Source organism: Xyrauchen texanus, chromosome 31 (assembly GCF_025860055.1).
Source record: "Xyrauchen texanus isolate HMW12.3.18 chromosome 31, RBS_HiC_50CHRs, whole genome shotgun sequence".
Classification (NCBI taxonomy): domain Eukaryota; kingdom Metazoa; phylum Chordata; class Actinopteri; order Cypriniformes; family Catostomidae; genus Xyrauchen; species Xyrauchen texanus.
The window spans coordinates 32,552,285-32,578,143 of NC_068306.1; the positions used below are offsets into that span (position 1 = coordinate 32,552,285).

Sequence of the window (25,859 nt, forward strand, 5' to 3'; positions counted from 1 at the left end):
CATACTTATTCATTTAGCGCAATGCATGTCCCAGGCATAATAAACATGCAAGTGGATTTACTGTATGGAGAATGTAGACTCACCTGCAAATAGGGCAAGCATGTATCTCTTCACATTGCTCAAAATCACATCATTCAAAATGCTAACTCACTTTAATCTGTGAAAAGGGAAAAGCCTAAATGAGACCTAGTGTGTGTGTGTGTGATAGAGACTGAGAAAGAAAATACAAGAAAATAATAGTTTTGAGATTTTAAACTTTAGCATATTAAACTTCAGCATTAAATATATTATATATCTGTATACACTGGCAATGTACACTTTCTCTTGTTTCTCTTGCCAATAAAGTTTGATATTAATTGGATCTGGCCTTTTGATCCTATTTTTAGAAAAATTCACTGGAAAACAAGATTTTGCCCAACTTTTAATGACAGCTTGTCCATTGATTAATGGCATATATACATATACTTGTTAATTATTATTATTATTTTTTTTTTTTTAACAAATTAAAATAAATGATGACTAGCCAATTTCTTGAAAGTTTTTTGGGACAAAGAATAAAGTAAATATATTTATGAATATATATATTTTTTATTGTTTGTTGTAATGCATCATGTCGTAATGTATCATGTATTGTGCATTTATCACACATCATAAAATGATGTCACATAAAACAGGCCAATTGTTATTATTTGTTTTAGAAAGAGAAGTAAGAAGTATAACAGTACGATTAAGCCACACAAACACACACAAAGTAGCGACTACACTTTCACTTTGTGACAAGAAGTATAATTTAAGCTGAATCAACATATTTTAGTTTGTAAAGTACATTAGTTGAAAAATGTATATTGACGTTCTTTACAGAAGATACATAACTAACTAGAGCATAGTCATACCTGCTACTCTCCTTGAACCATCATTATTTGATGAAACTGTGAGGTCTCGGTTTCCACCTCTCCTGACAGGCACACAATCTTCTGCTCAATTATTCATCAGGGCTACAGAAAGCAGCTGTACTGGCCCTGCCTCTCCTCAATGCTGTTATTCCACAGTTCTTCCACCTTCTTTTTAGAGGACTCCTGAGAATTTGAGTTGAGAGGAACCATGGAGGAGCTCCAGACGCAGCCGGGCACCAGGCTCGAGGGCAAGTCCAGAAAGGTGAGGTTCAAGCTGGCCTCATCATACAGTGGCCGTGTTCTGAAGCATGTGTACAAGGATGGTCAAGAGCTAGAGAGTCCAGTGGAGCAATATCCGCACAGCTTCATCCACAACAAAATGGAGATGGTACAACTGTGTGGCTTAGAAGACATGCAGGACCAGAGTTTATACCCTCCGACAGGGCTAATCGCCCAGAGAATTAATGTCTATCGAAGAGTGGGGGTATGCAGGGCCCTGGCCTGCGAAGATCTACCAGGAAGGGGATAACAAAGTAAGAACACCCTACTGTTAAAACTGGCATGCTTTGGACTGAACATTGCTTATCATATTTTATTAGTAGTGTTTTCTAAGGCAAGCATCAATTTTAATATTGATGATACATAGGGTAAGTGATTTGTTCTAAACTGGTCCCACACCAAACCGATTTGGGTTTGAAATTCAAAATCGTTAGAACTAACTGTTTACACATTTTGAAAGTGATGAAATCTGATCTGTTTGTTCAGACTGTGTGGTCTATCTATAGTGTTGGGGTTAACTAAAAGTAGTGATGCTTCTAACTTAATTATTTAAAAAAGTTTAGCTATTTTCACAATACTGCATCTTTTCTAGTAACAAGCTACATTTTTCTACAAATAGTGATGTAGCGTTACAAATCACTACATTTGTCACATTTTATTGCAAACGCAGCAATGGAAAACCAAATAATTGAAGTGAATCTGTTCTTTCCAACAGTTCATGTTAATAAACCAGTTACAATAAACAATTCCCTTATATTTAGTATTGGGAACTCCGATTAATTTTAGTTAGTTAGTTCTTTTGGATAGTTGATGTAACTGAACTAGTTCAAATTAACGATTCACTGATTCACTTGAGCTCCTGCACAGCCTTAAAGGGTCATGAAATACTACATTTTGTTACATTTTCTGAGATGTTAACAGATATGAATGTGTTGCACATGATTCAGGACAATGGTAGTATTAATTAATTAAACTTTTAGGAGGAAAGTGGGTAATATATAAAATTTTTGTGCTATTTCTGTCTTCTGGGTTTAAAATCATCATTGTGTCAACGTCATACTATAGTGCATCATTCAGTCATCAGTGTCTCATAATTATTTATGAGACTGCATGGCTTTATCTCCTGAGAAAGCTCTATCTCATGATTATTCATGAAACCATGTGACATTCTCGAAAGATGAGCATTTTTCAACTTTCAAACGATTTAGTGTGTGAGTTGATCCCGGGCTTTGAGTGTTTAAGACTGCACAACTTCCCCTTGATGCTGACAGAGGGACAGGCTTTCTAGTCAATAGTGAAACTTTATAAGGTATTTATTGAGTGGCTATACACGCATTTATTACGTGCAGGTTTGACACTGCAGTCTCTGACACAAATGATCCATCAATCCATCCATTATATGGGTGTGTTAACCAATCTAAGCACTTATATTTGTGAAGCAGCGTTGTTTATAAAAATGTAAAAAGAATTCAAAAAGTTTCAATACAGAGTATGGCTTGGTGAGTATGGTATTTGTGAAATTTGTTACGAGCAATTGTGTGAATCTTTGTTAATGTTAACTACATTAAAGTCATGATGGATCTCTGAAAGATTTAGCATTTCAATGTGGGTGTGACATATTAATAGGATTCTGGTCTTGGCGGACTAGATCTGCTATGCTGCTGCTGCTACTGTAGAGCAGGTAAAGAGACTTGCTTCAGCTAGATAATACACACACATACTGAGTTAGCATGTGGACATGCTGCTACACAAATAGACATTTCAAACAATCCCCCAACAAAGCAGGGAAGCTGCACAAAATGCATAACACAAACACAATACACAACCCTCTAACCAACCAAATTTATCGCCAAGACTTGTGTACAGCTGCTGCTTCGAAGAGCCATATGTATTGAGTGTATGCTAGCTAAATGTCCCTTGGCCAATGGCCAGTTGGCATAACACTAATAAACAAAATTTCTATGTGTGCCTGGGCCTGCTTGTCTGAATGACTTAAACGGCTAGTGACCTGACTCATAATGTTTACCTGAACCAGGAAAGCTCCGAGCTAATTTAACTAGTGACTTAGCTTAGTTATGTGTGGATTTATTTTATCTAATAACCTAAGATAGTAATGTGTGCCAGCCAGATTTGGCAAAGGCATACCTTGTTAAAGATATGCTTCTATGTGTCATGACCAAAGGCACACTTTACCATGCAAGCTGGTAGAAAAAAAGTCCCAGCAACCATCTCATCAAATAGCATTTTCAGATAAAAAACTGTCGTAACAGGCTGCAGTTAAACCAGCTTGTCTGCAAATCTGAGCAATTTTAATGTTAGACAAAGAGAGATACAAGTGTATTGGCAACCTGTTTACAAGTCAAAGGACCACAAAGCTTACACTGAGTAAACCCAATTGCTTACCATGTCACATGTAAACAAGCCGATTGGCTAACAAAAAGCTAGCTTGCACCACATAGAGTTGCATGGCTGAACTTTGGTCATTAGTGAAATAAAGCTGAGTGACTGGATCAGACATTTGTTGTGTTCTTTTCCCCCATCTCCCTTCCACACTATTGCTGACCATGCCCACTTTCCCTGGCATTTTCATCAACTGTTGTGAGACTCAAATGTGTTGAAATAAGGGGGTTTCATGACCCTTTAAAGGGACTTTGTATTCTATTTGGAAGCAAAATATTTTGTTAATTGTTCATTTATCAGGCTTTTTTTTTTTTAATTATTATTCCTATTCAGTTATATAAAATAGTTTATCGTTTTATAAAATATGTTCTAGTTTATTAGTGTATATTAAGTATAAATGTATGCTCAGTTTAATGTTGTCACCCTACTTGCTGAACCTTTTTAAAAATGTACCATAGATTTTATATAGTGATATTGTTTTAACCATGCCTGTAGTAACCAGGACTGTAGTAATCAATCAATCTATCAATCTATCAATCTATCTATCTATCTATCTATCTATCTATCTATCTATCTATCTATCTATCTATCTATCTATCTATCTATCTATCTATCTATCTATCTATTTGCCAGAAACTATGGTTTTGATACAATTTACCAAGGTTTTATTACAGTAATACTGTAGTATCCATATAGTAACCGTGGGTTTATTAAAATAATATTGTATTGTATTGCCAGCAGCCATATCAATTGTTACTAAACGTTAATAAATATGCACACAGTTAATATGGCATTTATTAACATTTATTATGTCAATAGATAATGCATTAGGTAACGTGAACAAAAATTGAACAATATATTTGTTACATAATTTATTAATCTTTGTTAATGTTAATTAATAAAATTAAAGTTGTTCATTGTTAGTTCATGTTAGTTCAAAGTGCATAACTTATGTAACAATTACAACTTTTGATTTTAAAAATGTGTTAGTACATATTGAAATGAGCATTAACTAAGATTAATAAATGCTTGTTGTTCATTGTTAGTTTATGTTAACTAATGTTGTTATAACTAAAAGTAAAACAATGTCAAAGGACTTCAGTATTTATGGCTTTGTTTATACTGCCTGTATAAACAAAGCCATAAATACTGAAGTCCTTTGACTTGTGCCATTAAGCAACCACTTAGCAACCACCCAGAACACCCAAGCAACAACATAGCAATAAACATAAAACTTAGAACACCATAGTAACTGAAAGGTTTACATGCAATTTCCATTTTAAGGAGTATTTCCACACTATTTAATCTTGAAAAGACAAACTCCTGTACATATTGGTGAAAGTTTCATCCTTAGTTTTGCATCTTTGGACCAGACAGCTCCCTCAATGTCACACGTAAGATCTGCTTAATAACGAACGATACTACATACATGCTAGTTTGGGAAACAGGCCCTACTCCTATGTAAAACAATGTATGATGTTAGATGCAGTGATCTTAAAAGCTTAAGTTGCAATGTTATTTGGAAACCGAGCCAGTGTTAGTGAGGGAATTTACTTCATGTGACTAATTGGTCAACTAGTATCTGAAAAACTAAATTAAACAGCGTAAACAAATTTATCAGCAGTTTTTCTTAAGTAAGGGTTCCTCTTTTGCAACCAAGTTTTAATGCATTAAGAGCATTTACTAAAAAAAAATGTCTTTCTTTGTCTCAGCACATGGTCCCAGTTATATTTTTTTGAATTCACAGTTTTTATGCCACACTATTACTAATTCATATTTCCCACATCTATTCATAGACCCACACTCCAACACAGCTTCTAAACATAGGCGTACACTTACATCCCAATGGCACAATTTCACATTCTCAGCTTTCCTTTGAATGTGCTTCTCTGCCTCTAATCTGAAAATAAAATCAGCAGTCCCTGGCATCTATATGCCAGGGACTGCATATATACCGTAATTTCCGGACTATTGAGCGCACCTGAATATAAGCCGCACCCACTGATTTTTAAATAAAATATTATTTTGAACATAAATAAGCCGCACCTGTCTATAAGCCGCAGGTGCCTACCGGTACATTTAAACAAATGAACTTTACTCAGGCTTTAACGAAACACGGTGTGGCAGCGGGGGCGTGGTCAAGCGCCCGTCCGGGAGAGAAAAGCGGTAAGGGCGCTTACACCTGAGCTAAATTATGTCTAACACCTGTCTCTAATTTCAGTAAGCATGGGGAGAGCGGTATAAAAAGGCAGCAGCCACAGAGCTGAGAGAGTGACACACGTCAGTCTAGTGTTGGCGCATAGAAGAATTGAGAAACTTTATAAAATTGATTGTAAACATTGCTGTGGCCATTAAAAGCCTTACCTGGAACGTCATGACAAGTGCCCTGCTGAAAACTGTCACACTGGTGCCCGCGTGACAGTTTTCCCAAGAAGGACATGTGAAGCAGGGCACTTGAAATTAGACACCGGTGTTAGACATAATTTAGCGCAGGTGTAAGCGCCCTTACAGCTTTTCTCTCCCGGACGGGCGCTTGACCACGCCCCCGCTGCCACACACGGCTTGTAATAAAACATTTGCAGTAAAGAGTAGTCTACCAATAAAGTCATTGGTCACTATCTTCCTCGTCCTGTGCACTGAAACCACTGAAGTCATCTCCTTTGGTGTCGGAGTTAAATAGCCTCAGATTTAGTTGTCTTTTTGCACTGAGTCAATTCCTCACGCTGCTGTTTCCAACGTCATATCGTCGACGTCGACTCATTAAGACCAAGCTCCCGTGCAGCAGCTCTATTTCCTTTTCAACAGCCAGATCAATCGCCTTCAACTTGAAAGCTGCATCATATGCATTTCTCCATGTCTTTGCCATGGTGAGGGTGACAAAATTACTACCGTAATTAGAATGATGGGAAGTTTGAGCGCACTCGATTTAATCTAAACAGTAAACAAAAAAAGTTGTTTTGACCTTAACCCGTTCGTCAATTTCATTGGTCTAATGAAAGCTTCACGCCGCCAAAAAACTGAGCACGTCACAGAATGTTTTTTTTTTAAAAAATTTTTATAAAATTTGAAAGCGGGAAAAATCCATATATTAGCCGTGTCATTGTATAAGCTGCGAGGTTCAAAGCGTGGGAAAAAAGTTGCGGCTTATAGTCCGGAAATTACGGTAATATATATGCAGATATAATTGGGCAATATGGCCTCCATAAAAAGGGTGCAAGTATGCTTTGGTTCTTTTTGGAGTTTTGCAATATGCCATTCTATTTTTCTAATGTCACCTGTGACGTGTTGCTGAAAGACTAAATTGCCAAAGATCCTCAGTTTTTCAGGTCAGATTGTCAAGAACTAACAGCATCTTTATCACATTTCTCAACAGATGCCTGATATTTAATACAATTTTATCCTTTCTTGGCTCCCAAGCTGGAAGTTCACCTAAAAATAAATATTCTGTATTTATTCACTCACCCTCATGCCATTCCAAATCCACACACTGCTATTTTTTCTGTGGAACACAGAGGGAGAAATCTTGGTAACAATTTACAAAAACTACATGGTATAAAGTATTTGTAAAGCATTAATTGTAGTTAATTGATTTCTGAATATTGTTTCAACCGTGTTAATACATTAATTGGCTTTAGAAATTGTATGTCATTAGTTTATACAGTTTCTCTATCCAAACAATTTTTTTTTTAATAAGTTCATATATAAGCATTTTGATAATGTTCCCCTTCTGTCACTCACTCGAATTTGTGTCGATATAGCACCTCTGATCTTTGAGAAAAGGCCAATGAGATTTGGCGAATGGAATTTGCATGCCGGTTGCAGGAGCTGGCTGCAACCACTCATTCAGATTTATTCTTCGGAGCCAAGCGGTTGTGTGAATTCCACTGTCTGTCCATTCACTTTGAAGAAGCTTATGCTGTAGGATATATGGTGCATTTCAGTGGCTTTCTCTCCTTCTGCACGTTTAGTGCAGAGTACGCCCCTGGGCGCTTCGGCGGTGCTACAAAGAGTATATATTTCTGCAAAGAGTATATTTCCTCTATTAGATCAACACATTGACTTGAATGTCTTTTTAAAGACTCGTCTTTTTAAAGATGCCTTTCCATCTTTGTGTGATTCCTGGATGTGGTCGTTAACTTTCCGCCTCTGATGGCCACGGGCGCTGCCTCACATGTCTGGGTCACGATCACACTGAGGCAGCATTCATGGATGGTTCTTGGATGGTTCCCTCATGGCTAGATGATTGGTTCCTGGGTTTGGGGACGAATTGACGAGGTAATGAAGGGCGACTTCCCAGTTCGTCCGCTCTCACCACCAACTGGACGGAGCAAAGCTGCTCGACGTTGCATTTCCTGCTCCCCCCCGCCACGAGGCCCAACCCCCAAGTACATCAGGCACGATTTCCCCCTTAGTACCCCTCAACCGGAGCTTGGACGCATGGCTAACGCTTTCCAACCCGTCACGGTGGCTGGCCTAGATCATCAGACTCGGCTACATGATTCAGTTTGCCAGGTGCCCGCCTCAGTTCAGTGGCATCTGCTGCACCTCGGTGCACGGCGAAAACGCCGCCACCCTGCGTGCAGAGATCACAGCGATGATAGTGTATATAAATTGCCAATATGGCTTTTTCAATATATCAACCAGGTGGTCTAGCTGATTTGGAGTCGATTCATCAAAGCACATGTGGACCTGTTTGCTTCCCTGGAATCCTCCCACTTCAGTATTCCCTGACGGTAGCCCCCCTTTGGGACATATACGTGCAAATACGCATTCCCCCAAATGAGCCTACTTGCACAGACCCTGTGCAAGGTCAGGGAGGATGATGAACAAGTCACCCTCGTGGCCCCATACTGGCCCACCCAGACTTGGTTCTTGCACCTCACACTCCACACGACATGAGGAAAGACCTCCTCTTTCAAGGACGGGGCACCATCTGGCACCCACACCCAGACCTCTGGAACATCCATGTCTGGCCCTTGGACGGGATGCAGCAGACCTAAGTGACCTGCCACTTGCAGTGGTAGACACAATCTCTCAGGCCAAGGCTCCCTCTACAAGGCAGCTTTATGCCCTGAAGTGGCGTTTGTTCATGAGTTGGTGTTCTTCCCGAGGTGACGACCCCCAGAAATGCGCAGTTGGTTCAGTGCTTTCCTTCCTGCATGAGAGGCTGTAGGGGTGGCTGTCCCTCTCCACCTTGAAGGTGTATGTGGCCGCCATAGTGACACACCACGACGCAGTGGAGGGTAAGTCCCTAGGGAAGCATGACCTGATCCTCAGGTTCCTCATAGGCTGAATCCTCCTAGGCCATGCCTCTTCCCGAATCTAATTCTCTGTGGAGAGAAAGCATAGAGAGAAATGGCTGCTACTGGCGCAGCCTTCTCCCATGAAAGTTACATTGCTTCCCCACCCTTAGGGGTGTGGGGAAGTACATGATGTCTTTTGGGGCGTTGGAGGAGGCTATGTGCAGACTGATGCTTCTGCTATTATGCATGCAGCAGCTTGATGCACCTACATCGGCAGTTTAAGGAAAATCTAGGAGAGACAATGCTCCCCTAGCATATATTAGGCATGTGGTTTTAATGTTGTTGCTGATCGGTGAGTATGATTACCATATTCATGTACTGTGGTATTCACATTATAGTCCAAAGTTTTTCATAGAATTAAATGTATTTTTGTAAAAAAAGAAGAAAAAAAAAAAACAAAACATGGTTGTGTTTGTGTGTCTGTATTACACAGGCTCCAGTCATAGATTTTGGAAAGATAATTATCTACACAAGCAATCTGAAGATTATTCGGGCTACACACAAAAGAAGAGAACCTCACCACATCTGGGACAGGAAAGAGAGATCACCAGGATGAGAGTCCCGGAGCAAAGGAAAACACAGAACATCATGTACCGGTACAAAGGAACCAGAAGCAAGAACTGAACAAAAGGTACAGTCTAGAGTTCTGTAGAGTGTAAATGCTATTAACAATTTGCAAATGAAATAAAAACTTGATGCCATATTATTTAGATTCACTGTCCCATAGTCTATTTTCTGAAAATTATAACATTGGTTTTATCACTTTGTTAAATTATCTTGATTTTGTCACAGTGGTTGTTTTGTATTTGGTAGTTGCCCAGAGTACTTACAGAACTCAAAATATATCCACAAAGCAATGATTAAGATATTTATAGCATGTTATCCACTGCGGAAATGCAATTCATCATGAATAATGACTCTTACCTTATACACCATGGAAAATAATGAACCATGACATTAATCCTTTTACACTTCACTTTCACAATTATGTCAGTCTAATCAATATTATTTTTTTTCCTGTTCCATCTATCCAAACATAATTTCTTTTACATAACTACACCTAATTCAGCATTGCAATAATGTTAAATTCTCATGGAATCATATTTAAAACAACAGTTAAGACAAATGATCAGAAAGTACTGAATTCCACTCTACCAGTATAAACCCCATTAATGAATCGGTTTTTTTTTAGGACAGTTAATGTTAATGAACAAGTTAAAATAAACGATTCTCTTTCATTTAGTGTTGGGAACTGTGATTCATTTTAGCAAGTCGGTTCTTTTTGATGGTTTGTGTAAGTGAACTAATTCACATAAATGATTCACTGATTCCCTTGAGCCCTGCACAGCCTTAAAGGAACTTTGCCTTCTTTTTTGAAGAAAAATGCTTAGTTAATTGCTGCTGTTTATCACTATTATTGATTCAGTTATGTAAAATAGTTTTTTTAAATAGGGAAACCTAATTAAGTTTTTACATTGAAACCTATTTGAGTCAAACGATTAGAGTATCTAGTTTAATCTGATGTGCCATTTTTAAAATCTGAGAAATGTATTGTGCAATGGCACACTGTTAAAGACGTTATTTTTCTTTAGAAAATGTTGCTTTGAGGGGCTAATAATGTGTCTTTAACGTCTCAAAATCATGAATAACAACACTGAATACACCAATACACACAATAAACAATTTGTTTAAAAAAATAAGACTTTCTATATCTTGGTTTTATTTCAAATGTGTCCCGCTGTCCACAAATGTGAACATAAATTTTTAAGAAAACTATTTGCTCTAGAATCTTTTTTATTTATTTATTTTTATTTTTTGCATATTTATTAGGTGCTACAAGTTGCAAATCAAAAAGGTAAATGGAAAATGCACAAAGCAATCATGCTCAGGTCTCAGGATATAACTGTCAGGTAATATTACTGAATTCTGCAATCAGAACTGATATTATACGATTGTTATACGTATATATCTAAAAATATTGGTAATATTATAATAACAGTACATTAAAAATCATGAATTAATAAACATGTCTTCAGTTTCGTCAAAAACATCACTGGATGATGCAGGATTATGCTGGATAATTTACATGGATCATCCTTATCAAATGTTGAACACATTAAAGGAATAGTTCTCCCATCACCTACTTACCCTCATGCCATTCCATATGTGTATGACTTTTTTTCATCTGCAGAATACAAACAAAGATTTATAGAAGAATATCTCAGCTCTGCAGACCCATACAATGCATGATGCAAGTGAATGGGACCATTTTTTCAAGTTCTAAAAATCAGCATAAAAGTAATCTGAATGACTCCAGCAGTTTAATCCATGCTTTTTTAAGTAATCCAGTCATTTTTGGGGAAAAATACAACAAAATGTATTTATTTTTTTAACTCTACGTCTTGCCATTGCAATCTCTAGGCACAATCAAGATTTCAAGCTTGATTACACTTTCTAGTGCTTGACAAATACATTGAGCAAGGAAGTGTTAATGAGTTTGAAATCATGATGGCCAAATGTATTGTGAAAAAATAGTTTTTCGTGAACAAACATCCATGTTTGGATATTTTGGTCTGTAACGCTTCCCACAAGAAGGAGGACAGGGAACAGGTGTTCAGCAACAGGTAAGCTTTTAATTCTCTTTTTACACTACACAATAGTGATCAAGCACACTGAGTTGGCTTGTCATCTCTCCTCGACTGTAGGCTCGGTGTCTGCTTTTATGCCGCTCTCCTCGTGCTCACTGGAATTAGAGACAGGTGTTAGGCATAATTTAGCTCAGGTGTAAGCGCCCTTACCGCTTTCCTCTCCCGGACGGGCGCTTGACCACGCCCCCGCTGCCACATACCCCCACCGCCCGACTCAGGCCGGGCACCATCCGGCCTGCCCACCACTCCCCATTTCTGGAGAGAAAGTCGGCGACAGCCATCTGCACCCCGGTCTGTGGACCACCTTGAATTTAAAGGGCTGGAGAGCCAGGTACCAACGGGTGATCCGGGCGTTAGTATCTTTCATGCGGTGGAGCCACTGGAGTGGGGCGTGATCCGAGCAGAGGGTGAAGGCCCGCCCCAGCAGGTAATACCGGAGGGTGAGGACCGCCCACTTGATGGCCAAACACTCCTTCTCCACGGTGCTGTACTTAGTTTCCCTCAAAGAGAGCTTCCGGCTAATGTACAGCACTGGGCTCCTCCCCTCCGCCACCTGCGAGAGTACGGCCCCCAGCCCTCTGTCTGAAGCGTCCATCTGCAAAATAAAAGGGAGAGAAATCAGGTGCATGAAGAAGCGGCCCCCACAAAGTCGCGGCTTTAATCTGCATAAACGCCTGTTGGCACTGCTCCGACCATTGGACCGGATCTGGAGCCCCCTTTTTAGTGAGGTCAGTCAGCGGGCTGGTGATGTCCGAATAATTAGGCACAAACCTTCTATAATAGCCAGCCAGCCCCAGGAACTGCCTCACCCCCTTTTTGGTCTTAGGTCTAGGGCAAGTCGCAATCGCCCGTGGTCTTATCAATTTGGGGACGCACCTGGCCATGACCCAAGTGGAACCCCAGATACCGTACCTCCACACGCTCAATCGCGCATTTCTTAGGGTTTGCCGTGAGCCCGCCGCCGCAGCGATCTCAGGACGGCCCTCAGATGTTGCATGTGCGCTGCCAATCATTGCTATAAATGATAATATCATCTAAATAGGCAGCGGCGTCGCGGTGTGAGGTCTGAGGATCCGATCCATGAGTCGCTGAAGCGTGGCGGCGCCCCAAACAAACCGAAAGGAAGCGTCACAAATTGGTGTATTCCAAATGGCGTTGTGAAGGCTGTTTTCTCACGGGACATTGGTGTCAAGGGGATCTGCCAATAACCCTTTGTTAAATCCAAGGTCGAATAAAATCGAGCAGTACCTAACCGATCGAGCAGTTCATCAACACGGGGCATTGGGTACGCGTCAAATTTAGACACCGCATTGACTTTTCTGTAATCCACACAGAATCGAACAGACCCATCACTCTTGGGAACAAGAACAACCGGGCTGGACCAATCACTGTGGGATTCCTCTATTACGCCCATATCAAGCATCGCATCTAATTCCTCCGTACTATTTTCTTTTTATGTTCGGGTAAGCGATAGAGGCGACAACGCACCACAGCGCCCGGCTCGGTCTCGATGTGGTGGTGTATGATGTTTATACGGCCCGGTAGAGGGAAAACACATCCGCAAATTCCTTTTGTAATTCGGAAACCTCTGTGAGTTGCCGCGGTGAGAGTTGGTCTCCACAAGTAACCGGAGTGTTAAGATTGTAGTCTTTGTTTACCTCCGGTCCGAGCTCCGCCCTCTCCGGAACTACCGTGGCCAACGTCACAGAGGCCGCCTCCTCCTTCCATAATTTCAGGAGGTTGAGGTGATAAATTTGACATGCGCCCCCTCTATCGGTACGTTTAACTTCATAATCGAGATCCCCTACTCGTCGTGTGACCTCAAAGGGTCCTTGCCACTTGGCGAGTAATTTAGAGCTTGATGTTGGGAGTAATATGAGTACCTTATCTCCCGGTGCAAATTCCCGTAGCCGAGCACCCGTCATACAGCCGGCGTTGGCGTTCTTGAGCTTGGAGCAAATTCTTCTGTGTTAATCGCCCCAGTGTGTGGAGTTTTGCTCTAAGATCGAGAATGAACTGAATTTCATTTTTGCTATTAGAAGGTCCCTCCTCCCACGCTTCGCGGATGACGTCAAGGACACCACGGGGGCGTCGCCCGTACAGCAGCTCAAACGGGGAGAACCCTGTGGAGGCTTGTGGGACCTCTCGTACTGCAAACAACAGGGGTCTAGCCACTTATCCCAATTTCTAAGCGTCATCGGTATGCAATTCACGAATCATGTTCTTGAGCGTTTTATTAAATCGTTCCACTAGGCCATCAGTCTGCGGATGGTAAGCGCTAGTGCTGAATCGATTTAATGCCCAAGAGCTCATAAAGTTCGCGAAGTGTTACGTGACATAAAAGTCGTGCCTTGATCGGTGAGGATTTCTTTCGGAATCCCCACCGGAGATTATCTTGAAGAGTGCCCCGCAACACTACGTCGCGGAGATGTTGCTCAGAGGCACTGCTTCCGGACATCGCGTCGCGTAATCCACTAGGACTAACATGAAGCGATGTCCGCGTGCTGACCGTTCTAATGGCCCGGCGAGGTCCATCCCAATTCTTTCGAAGGGGACCTCGATTAATGGTAAAGGCGCAATGGCGCTTTTGGGGTGGCGGTGGGTTTACCAGCTGACATTCACGACACGCCGCACACCACCTGCGGGCGTCACCGCCAATGCCCGGCCAATAAAAGCGGGCTATTAGGCGGAGAAGTGTTTTCCGTTCCCCTAGGTGACCGGCCATAGGATTATAGTGAGCCGCCTGGAAAACCATTTCCGGCGGCTCCGTGGAACCAATAATTGTGTTACTTCCTCCTTTGTTTGAGCGTCCTCGTCACTCTATATAACCGATCTCTAATCATGGCAAAATATGGGTATGAAATGGCGATGCCCGGCGGAGCTGTTGACCATCAATTACTCTCACTTGGTCAAGAGCATGCTTAAGGGTTTAGATCCCGCGACTGCTCTAGAGGAAGTCCCCTCAGGGAATTCCCTGAGAGGAGGGCAGCCACCTCGCCCCTTTCCTCGTCATCCCGAGCAGCCGAGGGCGGCCCGGCTCCGCCTCCCCTGCCAAAGCATCGCACACCGCACACCTCTTTATGCAGGACCCATCCGCACAAATACCCTCTAAAATATCTTTAAAATTCGACCAATCGGTACCCAAGATTAGCGGATGGGTGAGTGAGGGACTAACCGCTGCCTCCACACTATGTTTTTTTCCCTGAATTTAATCACCAAAGTCACCATGGGATACTTGTGAACATCCCCATGCACACACCTCACCCTCACCAGTTTAGCTAAACCCAAAGCCCGGGTTGAACCAAGCGTTGGTGGATGGTGGTCTGATTGCAGCCGGTATCCAGCAAAGCTTGGTAAATACCCCTGATCCTTACCGAATCCGGTATGCTCCAGCCCGATAGGGGCAGCCTGCGGGGCGTCGGAGACCCGCACCACCGTCCCCACCTCCATCAGCGGACACTGATCCCGGAAGTGGTCCGGGTCTCCGCACCTCCAACAGGCCGGCCCAGGCGTTGCGGCCGCACTTGTGCTGGCGGGTGCCCCCACCTGAGGAGGAGGCGGCTGAAAGGCGGGGAGTGGGAGGGTACATTCTCCCAAGGCCGGGAAGCTGGTCTCTGGAACCCTCCACACCTGCGCGGGGCAGGAGCGGGCCCTGGGGAGAGAACAGAAGAAGAGACCAAAGGGGAGGGGCGAGGGCAGTGGCAGACACAAGGGAAGGGGAGAGAGAGAGACGAAGAAGAGGGCTCGTCCGCCCTCGGGATCGCCGCCAGATGGTCCTCTGCGAGACGAGCGGCTTCCTCCAGCGGCGCCGGGCGGTGGCACTGGACCCACTCCGCCGTTTTCGGGGCAGCCGCTGACTAAATTGCTCCAGTACCACCTGATCGATAACACCCTTGGCGTCGCGGTCCCCGCGAGCAGCCACCTCCGACAGGCGTCCGGAGCCGTTGGGCAAATCGCGAGCGGGCGACGGACTTTTCCAACTTCATGCCCCGGAAGAGCTGGCGATTCTCTTCCGGGCTCCGACCGACCCGTTGCAAAATGGCTCTTTTTAGGTCTGAATAGGCCAGGAGGTTAGTTGCCGGCAGTTGTTGAGCCGCGAGTTGAGCTTCCCGGACAGGAGAGGAACTAGGCGGGCTGCCCATTGTTCATCGCGGCCAGCCCCAGATTTCTGCCGTTCAGCTCAAACAAATCCAGAAAGGCCTCAGGATCGTCTGCTACCCCCATCTTCTGTAGCGTGGGCGGGGGCAGCATGGAGTGGGTGTCGGGGTCGCGGCTGTGGCCGGCGCGGCCTCCTGGCTGAGGAGGCTCCGGATGGCGTGCCGGTCCTCTGCCTGAGCCCGCATGATCTCAACAAACCGGCGATCCTGGTCCTGGCGGAGCTCAAGCAGGGTTTGTTGGTGGCTCTGGTGTAGTGCCGCGAGGGACTGGAGGATCTCCGTCAGCTGGGAGGACTCTACGGGGCGACCCATCTCCATACTTGGATGAACAATTTCCCGGGTTTCGGCACCAGTGTAACGCTTCCCACAAGGAGGAGGACAGGGAACAGGTGTTCAGCAACAGGTAAGCTTTTAATTCTCTTTTTACACTACACAATAGTGATCAAGCGCACTGAGTTGGCTTGTCATCTCTCCTCGACTGGAGGCTCGGTGTCTGCTTTTATGCCGCTCTCCTCGTGCTCACTGGAATTAGAGACAGGTGTTAGGCATAATTTAGCTCAGGTGTAAGCGCCCTTACCGCTTTCCTCTCCCGGACGGGCGCTTGACCACGCCCCCGCTGCCACATGGTCCAATCTCGCTGAACCTACAGAGCTGAGGTATTTTTCTAAAAATCTTTGTTAGTGTTCTGCTGAAGAAAGGCATACACATCTGGAATGGCATGAGGGTGAGGATGATTCTCCATTCCTTTCCCGTCATACTCACCCTACCAGTGTGGGTCCTACCACTCAGTTTACTCATCATCCATATGCAGGCCATGTCCACATCTCAGCTTTTTCCTCATGACAAACCAAATAACGCTAGACAACATGTGATTTAACTGGGATGAATACCAATGTAGTAAATGTGTAGTTGATAGTTAGTTTACAATGATGTGCCCCACCAAGTAAAGACATGACTTGATGCTGCATTAACAAGTCATCAGTTGATGATAGTTCATGAGTAGTTAACAATGAGTTAATAATAATGTGCCCAGCAAGACATGACATGATGATGCATTAGCAATGATGTGCCCCACTGGGGCCTGGATAGCTCAGGGAGTATTGACTACCACTCCCGGAGTCGCGAGTTCAAATCCAGGGTGTGCTGATTGACTCCAGCCAGGTCTCCTAAGCAACCAAATTGGCCCGGCTGCTAGGGAGGGTTGACTCACATGGGGTTACCTCCACGTGGTCGAGATGGTAATTTGTGCATGTATCACGGAGAGTAGCATGAGCATCCACATGCGGAGTCTCCACGGCGTCATGCACGACGAGCCACGTGATAAGATGCACAGACTGATGGTCTCAGAAGCGAAGGCAACTGAGACTTGTCCTCTGCCACCTGGATTGAGGAGAGTAATTGTGCCACCACAAGGACCTAAGAAGTAGTGGGAATTGGGTATTCCAAATTGGAAGAAAGGGTGATAAAATATTAATAATAGTAAAAAAAAAAGTAATGGTGGGCTCCTCCCTTTAAATTCATTTAACCTCTTTTGAAACATAAACAGACTCAAAAGAAAAGCCAAACATACCTGTTAAGACATCCAAGACATTTGAATGATTTATAAGCTGTGTTTTGTTCTATCTCTCCTGATGTAAAATCGGAAATGCTACAAATGCTAATGATTCAATCCTTAATTCAGTCCTACTAATCAACCAATAAGTTTAGGTAAACATGTTAGAATTACTTTAGGAAATAGTGGCAAGAAGCCAGTCAACACCTAGAGAGTGCTACTTATCCACCTTTTTCCTGGGGGTCTTATTGGGGAAAGGAATGTGGGTGGAAATTCTGCCGTAAATCATTCTATAGCATTCCTCAGCTCTGGCTGCAGTCATTTTAAACCCTATTTACAACTGGTAATAAGACTCGTTTCGGATGATGTGATCACAAATGGTCAGTGCTAAATATAGTTGTAAATGGGGAGCAAAATGTTTTGTGATTGGATCACAAAAAACACATAGAGTGCAGTCAAAAACCACATCACGTGGACTTACTCTCATGCTTTGGAGCTTTGTCTTGCTGCATAATCCAGTTGCGCTTGAGCTTCAACTCACAGAGTGATGAATGGAAATTCTCCTTTAGGATTTTCTGGTAGAGAGCAGAATTCATGTTTCCTTCAATTATTGTAAGTCACCCTGGCCTCGAAGCAGCAACGCATCCCCAAACCATCACAGTACCACCACCATCCTTGACTGTAGGTATGATGATCTTTTTGCGGAATTCTGTGCTTGATTTATGCCAGGTTTAAGGGGACCTCTGCCCAAACAGTTCATCTTTCGACTCCAAACAGGAGTCGAAACAAAACATTCTCCCAAAAGGTTTGAGGATCATCAAGGTGTGTTTTGGCAAAATTAAGATGAGTTTAATGTTCTTCTGGGTTAGTAGTGGTTTTGACCTCACCAGCCTTCAATGTATGTCATTTTTGGCCAGAGTCCGGGCTGATGAACAGTGAACTTTATTGATGCGAGAGAGGCCTGCAGTTCCTTGGATGTTGTTCTTGGCTTTTTTGTAACTTCCTGGATGAGATGTCGCTGTGCTATTAGAGGAATTTTGGAAGGTCAGCTAATTCTGGGAAGGTTCACTACTGTACCAAGTTTTCTCCATTTGGAGAACTGTGATTCTTTGGAGTCCCAGAGCCTTTGAAATAGCTTTGTAACCCTTCCCAGACTGATGAATTTCAGTCACCTTTTCCCTCATCATTTCTGGAATTTCTTTTGACCTTGGCATAATATGCTACTGGGTGAGACCTTTAAGCCAACTTCATGCTGCTGAAAAAGTTATATTTATGTATTGATTTGATTGAACAGATCTGGCAGTAATCAGGCCAGGGTTTCCAGATGAACCCCATTATGAATGCAGTTTCATAGATTTGGGGATTTAGTAACTAAGGGGGCAAATACTCTTTCATTATTATTTCTATGGTTTGGATGAAGAGTGAATTGAGTGGTAGGGTGAGTTTTCAATGAAAGGAATGAGAATGAGTAAAATCGGCTGAGATCAAATTATTGGTGACATTATTATTTGTATGATTATCTATATAAATGGCGGAATTATGCTAGTTACGTTTGTGGAGAAACTCAAGACAGCAAAATGTATAAAATATAAAAATTCAGTTAAAATAATTTTGTTTAATTCAATGTTGAAGTACTTCACATTTTGATTTAGTTTATTTCCTAATATTATTAATGCATTAACTAACAAACATGTACTAAAATGTAATTAAGGTGACCAATATTATTGCATGAATTCATTTGACTCATGTTGTCATTAATATTCCTGATTAGTCCATTCCTAAACTCATCCTTAATTAATGCGGAAGTAACTAATTCAGGTATTAATACATGATTATTCATGTACTGTTATTATAACGTGTAGTTAGCTACCTTTGTTTTAGTAGCTTATGTAGCTTACTACTTTTTCAAAAGAGTAGTTTGACTGTAGTTTAACTAGTTCAAGTTATAAGTAGGTTGTAGCTTGGGAAGCTACACTTTCAAAATAGCTTCCCCAAAACAGCAACAGTTTAACTAACTTGAAGTTGTTTAGCAATATTCTCTTTAAATTGTTGGCCACAGAGGAAGAGTTTACATTAATGCTTTTGCCGCAACACTGAAAATGCAAGGCAAGTTGTGGTCTGATGCACAAAATCTGTGTTTTGGCATTTGCGTCTACTTTCATGTACAGGCATGGAGCATGTTTCAGGCCTTAGAAGCACTCTGCAGTGAGTATCTGAGTTGTTTATCATTTTGTTTGCTTGTTCATATGCCTGCTGGTTTGTTAACTTGTTTTGTTTGTGCAGCAGGAAGCATGTTCCTGTGAACAGAGGTTCTGGATGTGCACCCTGCTCACTGTGCCATGGCAGCAAACTCTCCATTTTAGCCAACCACTTCAATGAATCAATCAGAGAGTTGCACTAACCCGTGTGTAACCCCCATGGCCTGGAGCGATGCCAGTCCTGCACTCACTAAGCCATCCACTACTGCCACACTTTGTCTAACACTAGAGGGTGTTAATGGTGATCAGACCTTTTGCACTGTGAATGAAAGCACATTCTGGATTAGAGCATAATTTAAGGGCTTTAGGGCAGAATGGGCTTCTCAGATGTACTGCAGTGAGGGTTAATACTGATGCACTAGACTGCCAATTAATGGTTGAGATGAAATGGATGGTGAAAACCCTAAGAGAGTTAATAAATGGGTGAGGAATAAAGAGAAAATGTAGTTCATTTTTTTAATGACCAATGTACAGTATATCGCAAGTTAGTGGTTATGTGAATCCTAATTTGCTGAATAGGAGTTAAAACTCACTCAAGCAAACTATGCAAAAACTGTGATTATGACTATGACTACATTTAGGGGACATTTTAAGTGTTGTTTTTGGTTTCATCATGTGTATCCTTATATTTCTTTACATAAAATATGCAATGAATTATTCCAAAATAAAAAACTTGATCCTTAGGAATTAGATTCATGTTTCAAAGGCAGAATCATAAACAGTAATGAACAGCCTCAGGAAATGAAATTGTTTTTGTAGTGTTTGTTTTGTATCACTAATAGTTTGCCACTTGTGTCCATTAAAGATTTCACTTGAATCTAATTGTGAATATGATTCTTCATTACTGTAGTCAATTATTGTGGCCTGACTTTTTTGAACTTTCCAATCTTGTTTACTGATGATCAATGCTGCTTGGAATACAGAAGTATATCTGTTAAATGTAAACTTATTTTTAGGATTAGCCTTAATCCAATACAAATTCTTAATAAAACCTAAGCCTTATAATGTGTAATGAATTATGAATGTTTCAGCCTGGTCTCATGAAAATGACGTGACCATGGCAACATTTTTGCAAAACTAAATTATGTGCTTCATTACACGTTTCACTGCAGTTTCCCATTAAAATGTCCAGTGGGGTGCCAAAAGCGAGTGAAATTAAATGAAGTTTTAATGAGTAAAACGTACCTCCCTAACCTACAACTTTAGCATAAACCTAACAAATACTGTCCTAAAACAAGAGGTAGACACAAAACAGAGCTCTTCACCATAAACTGACACTTAAATCTAACCAATAGTGTCTTAAAACAAATATGATATGAAAAGCACATTTTCTGAAACAGCCACATAATATCATGTCACTTCTGTAGGGGTGCATTAACGTACAAGCTTACTCGGGCTGAAGCCCAGGAGCCCACAACTCCAAGGAGGTGCCCTCTTGTGGCATCCGCCACCCCATTCTCCACATTTTGGAGAGAACGTTTGTCAGCGTTTGCGGGATTAGCACATCTAAACACCTTCAGCGAGTTGTAAATACAGAGACTGTGCACAACCACAAAAGCCGTCCATGTAGCGCATGTTCATAGAACAATAGTCCCCCCCAAATGCCCCACTCCTGCTCGACGACTGGGAAGGGAGCCCCATGGAACGGCCAGCCCATGGGCCCAAAAGCTACCTTAAAGCACCCCTGTACTTCTATGACACTTTTGTCCCATATAAGACACTTTTGTCGCACATATCAGCTTGCTCGTTTGCCTGGGCTCGAGCTTCAGTCTTTGGAGGCCAAAGTCCAATACACTATCCGGTGAGCTACCGTGCAAGCTAATCACAACTGGAATAAGAGTGTAAATGTAGGTGAGTCTGTACAAGTGTTAAAATGAATCGTTTTTCAAATGATGCGTTATAGTAAAAGTGTTTTGATATAATAACATGGCATTGTGTGAGAGTGAATAAGTGAAGTCATAATCAGCCATTGTACTCATGATTTGTGTGTAAGTGAAGAAAACAAAGGTTGCTGATGTAAGGACTTTAGGTTACCAATTTCATTTATCAAGTAATTTTATTTTTACTTTAATTTTTTACTTAAATTAGATTTGACCACATTATGCATTTTTTAGGTTACCTGACAAACCACTTTATATTAGTAGAACATTTTTAAATTCACCTGATATACACTATAAAAATTGTTTGTCAGGTAACTTTAAAAATTTTATTCAGATTATTCCAGTCAGGTGCATGCTGGAAATAGCAAAATAAAATGTATTTTTTGTATTTACCTGTAAAGTTTTCTCAAAGAAGCGAAGAAATATGAACATTTCTTCTACTTTTGAATGTTTATACTTGATACACGTTGATGCAATATAACATAATAATTCTAAATAATATTTACTTTTCAATTAAAAACAAATGTAAAATGTACTTAATATTTTCAGGTTCACACTTTATCTTATTCAATGAGGAAAGTTCTTAATCTTAATCTAACCACAAAATCTATTTTTAGTGCAATTGTGAACAGATCACCCATACAAGGTGTAAACAGGTCTTACGTACAGTTACCAATCTGTTAACCTCTTTTTCACTCCATTATGAAAACAATCAAACTTTCTGAAAACCCGTAATTTCAGATAAGAAACAGTCAATGTGTCAATGAAACTTTGGGTTTGTGCACAATAAAGTTCACCTGCACACAAAAACAAGAAAAGTGAAAGAGTGACAGATAACTGTAAGCCTGTCAGATTGCTTTTTGCTTTGAAGAAGTGGATTTCCTCAAACAGCCAAACTTTTGTCTAGTTAGGCAGCACTGGAGTGCACAAACTGTCAACAGTCGGGAGGCAGGGAGAGCAAGTCTGCAGCTAATGGTCTGACAGTTCTCTGTGGAGAGTTGTGGGGTTTTCAGGATCAGAGAAGCTACACCACTATCCACATAATTGTTTGTGCTTGACAGAACATAGGTGGTTGTATTTGTGACGTTGTTGTTGTTCTGTTAGTCTGTGGAACCAAACGCCTCTTGCTCTTGAAATGAGTGAGACATCATGTTTTTCATCACAGAAAATTGCAAAAGCATTGGAGTCAGTATTGGAGGTTAACTAACATATTTGGACATCAATGTTTTTGCCCACTAGCTACTGGTGAACAGCTGGTAAATGACATATTCACTCCCTACGTACATTAGAGACCAGGGCCGGGTTCCCCAATAACGATGTATCTTAGCTCTTAAGAGTGCTCTCTACGTGCAAGGTTACGAACGCTTGCCGCAATTCCACGCGCGTTTCCCAAAAATGCACTTAACATGAAAGCGCGAGAACGCGCTATACGTGCTACTTAAGAGTCGCTGTCCATTTGAGAAGTGCTGAAATATAACCTTATATGGAATCGTATTCTGAACGTTTAACCTAATAATTGTCATCTGTTGTGGATTAGCAATCAAGACAAGTCTATATAAAGCACCTACCTAATACAGGCACTGACAAAATGGCTGAACAAAGTTTCAATATTATTAATATATAAAGTCTATATATTTAGCGTGACAGATAGCACAAATATACGTACAGTATGTACTTCATCTAGTCAATACATTTCTACAGGTATAGACAAAAAAGACATGTTTTACCAGTACTGTAATGTATACATATTTATAAGAAGCACAACTTTTCATCATTATGAACAGAGGATAGATTAAAGGAATATGTAATCTATACAATTTCTAAGCATGCCACACCTTCACTTTCTTCAATGTAGGGGCTAATGTCATTACTGAAATTGATGATAGGCAGTGGGATATGTGAACATTATCACAGCCTGATAATCATCACATGGTTCCTTCAATTAAGCTAGGATTAGTATAGAGTTTACACCTCACTAGACTTTCAGAGGAAATCATGGCTGCACTACAACGTGTTCTTCAATTGAGGGTCAGAGAAAGACAAAGACAGAGACGACCACGAAGTAGATTGGTGACTTTAAATGCCTTCGTCAGACAGCATCAAAACCCCTTGGATATCCTTGATGACATGGCTATAATTAGGCGATACTGTCTGCTAAGAAGACAAATAGCCCAACTGCTAAATAGCATTGGACCTCAGCTGATGCGTGCCACCAGGAGAAATTTTGCCTTGTCCCCTGAAGTCCAACTCCTATCAGCCTTGAGATTCTATCCAACAGGCAGTTTTCTCCAGGTACTTGGTGATGGGCTTGGACTAAGTAAGTCATCAGTTTCAAGAGATGTTCAAGCAATGTATTACTTCCACTTGCTGCGGAACACATTAAATTTCCAGCATCAAGACAGGACATCACAGAAATAAAACAGTATTTTTTAACACATCATCACATCCCACAGGTCATTGGAGTGATCGATGGTACCTTGATCCCGATTCTTACACCATCTGTGGATGGCCATGTATATATATGCCGAAAAGGCTATGCAGCTATCAACTGCCAGGTGATCTGTGACCATAAGGGTTTGATCACAGACATTGTGGCAAGGTGGCCCGGAAGCACACATGACTCCTTCATATTCACCAATTTATCTGTGGGTCAGGAGGTACAAAACTCACAGGGACAGTGGAGGCTGCTTGGGGACAGTGGTTACCCACTGAGGCCATATCTCTTCACGTCTGTGGCTAATCCTATGAATAACAGGGAGACAAATTTCAATGAGTCACACCGTATTGCACGTAGTATTGTGGAACGCACAATAGGGAGGTGGAAGATGCGCTTTCGGGCAATTCACCAGTCCAGCGGTGGTCTTTTGTTTGCTCCACAAAAGTGCTGTGCAGTAATAATAGTAACAGCTATGCTGCACAACATTGCAGTGCAGATGAGAGTACCCTTACTAAACAGGGAGGAAGATGAAGAGGTGGAGGAGATGGAGGAGGTGGAGGACGAAGATGGCATGGGACCACATGACCAACCAAGAAATGCCCAATACATGGCTGGTTTTCATGCACGTCAGCAAGTCATTGACAGATTTTTTTGAAATCATGCCTATTTTGGCCAGTCTTTGAAGCATATTTTCCACATTACTTATTTTATGATTTTTTTTTGTTCATTCATTTAATTTAGATGTGTATTTCTATTTTTTTCTTCCCTTTTTAATTATTTCATTTATAAATTAATTTAAACAAAACACGATTACAATAAAGTACAATCAAAACGTTATATTATACTCACGTTGCAGTGTAATCTGTTAAATCTAGATAAAAAGTGTAATCTGCCGGTTGTCCTGCAGGAGACCTCATAAATCTGTCTTCTTACGATGCACTTGGGGATTAACGATTACTCCAGAGCACTCGTAGTTCTACGAAGATTTTCAAGTGCTACTTAAGTTACGATGCTTTTGGGAAACAGACCATAATATTAAGATCAGTCGTACGATCGTTTTTGCGAACAACTTAGGCTTACGATGCTTTTGGGAAACGCAGCCCAGGTGAGTTTTCACACTTTTTACTCCAATTCATATTCTTAAAACCTTATACAGCACTGCAATTACTTGGATATAGCCCCTGTGACTACTATCCCCAGTCTTCCTAAATATATATATATATATATATATATATATATATATATATATATATATATATATATATATAAGTACATTAATTACCAATGTTAAATTCTGCATAACAATGGCAAGACTGAATGGTATATGGTATGTTACTGCTTTAGTGCAGAATGATCCAATAGGTTAAATTTCAGGCTCTACATTGAATAAATGCAGTGATATATCAGATTTCTCGACTGCACATTGGTTTCCAGCTAAAAGGAGCTGCAACCCTTATTTGAGTGTAAATAATGTAGATTTATGATAAATTACAACGATGTAGCACTGATATTGAAGGTATTTCCTCTTATGAATTAATGATGTTGCACTCTTTTTTGTTGTTGTTGTCCTAAACAAATACATTTAAAATACAATTCACAAAAACAATTGCTTGAATACACCTCAATACAATTTCTGAGTTCAAAGTCATTTTAATTTATATATATATATATATATATTTACATTTACATTTATATTTATTAATTGGGCTTTTATCCAAAGCGACTTACAAAAGAGGAAAACATAAGTGAATCATCTTAAGGAGACAGTGGTACGAAAAGTGCCATACTACAAATTTCACTATCGTCAGAATAGTATACAAAACAGATTTAATTTAATTTTTATATTTAATTTTTAGTGACTGGTTAAGTGCTCTTGTTAAGTGTTTTTAAACGTTTTTTGAAGCTAGAGAATGAGTCAGCTTCATGGATTGAGTTGGGAAGGTCATTCCACCAAAGTGGTATGATGAAACTGAAAGTCTGGGAAAGTGTTTTGGTGCCTCATTGTTTTGGTACGACAAGGCGATGTTCCTTAGCTGACCACAGGCTTCTGGT

The 25,859-nt window shown here is 41.2% G+C and overlaps 1 pseudogene; it reads left to right on the forward strand.

The window, feature by feature from the left end:
• The first annotated feature begins 1,101 nt into the window (after positions 1 to 1,101).
• LOC127624609 (glutaredoxin domain-containing cysteine-rich protein 2-like) lies at positions 1,102 to 19,684 on the forward strand (annotated as a pseudogene).
• The last annotated feature ends 6,175 nt before the right edge of the window (positions 19,685 to 25,859 follow it).